The sequence below is a fragment of the Sinocyclocheilus grahami genome, unplaced genomic scaffold (assembly GCF_001515645.1).
Source record: "Sinocyclocheilus grahami isolate Dianchi unplaced genomic scaffold, SAMN03320097.WGS_v1.1 scaffold825.1, whole genome shotgun sequence".
In the NCBI taxonomy this organism is placed as follows: Eukaryota; Metazoa; Chordata; class Actinopteri; order Cypriniformes; family Cyprinidae; genus Sinocyclocheilus; species Sinocyclocheilus grahami.
Window position 1 is genome coordinate 415,443 of NW_015506004.1, and position 1,023 is coordinate 416,465.

At 52.5% G+C, this 1,023-nt stretch overlaps 1 protein-coding gene across 1 annotated transcript in view; it reads left to right on the forward strand.

Moving 5' to 3' along the window:
• LOC107562491 (interleukin-1 receptor accessory protein-like 1-B) overlaps positions 1–1,023 on the forward strand; it is a 72,616-nt gene that overhangs the window by 936 nt on the left and 70,657 nt on the right. The gene's annotated exons all lie outside the window — the stretch shown is intronic.

Genomic DNA, 1,023 nt, shown 5'->3' on the forward strand with positions numbered 1-1,023 from the left:
GCCCGTTCCTGCCTCCTCCACCGCTGACGACTGGCAGCCCCTCTGCTCGCTCTCAACCCACCATCAGCCGGTGTGAGCCTCACAGGTCTGCCAGTCTCCATCGTCGACGTGGCTGGAGAATCCCATGCCTCCACCTCCAGCCTCAGAGTCCAGGACTCCATCTCGGCCCGTCGACCCAGCAGCTGCACCATGGCTCCTAGCTCCCTCCTCTCTGCTGTAGCCCATCAGTCCACTGGCACCCTCGTCCCTCCAGCTCCGCCTCCGCCTTGGTCTGTCGTCAACCATCCTTCACCTCGGGACTTCATTCCTCTGGCTGCACCTCCTCCGTCAGGTTCCTCCTTCCCTTCGGCTCCACCTTGGTCCTCCGTCGCTCCAGCTCCACCGTGGCCTTCCGGATCCCCGCCTTCGCCGGAGCCATCAGTTCCACCTTGGCTCTCCGTCTCCGCCTCGGGCTCCTACGCCACCTGCTCCGCCGCCGTTGGTCGCCCCCCTGGAGTCGTCAGCCCTTCCTCCTCGAAGGCTATCCCTGTCGCTCCTCACAGTAGGCATAGTGACAGTTTAGTTTGAGAGGTATATTTATTAGTATTATTGTTTTTATCTGGAGCTTTACCTGTCCTAGTTTTCTGATTCCTCCAAGTGATGGTCTGTTTTTTGTTTTGTTTTTTAAGAAAGATCCATAATCCCGCTGGCATCGTGTGTGGGGCTCCTGACATTTATGAAGAAAAAATTACAGTTATTTGCTGCCACCGCTGGTTGTACTAGTTGAGGTAGATGCTTTCAGACATTTTAAAAATCCTTAATTGTGTTAAATGTTTAATTGTCTGCCTGATGTTGGTTGTGGCTGCTTAAAGCAGGGCATAGCCACGGTCCTTCTGCCTCACAAAACAACACAAAACTCCTTAAATTTGCTTCTACAATATTTTCTTCAACAATTTCTATTATATTTAGAATACGCTGGCACAGTGACTCAGTGTGTAGCACCTTTTGTCCAGTGCTTTTGCCTGATAAACTCCAGCATCCTCA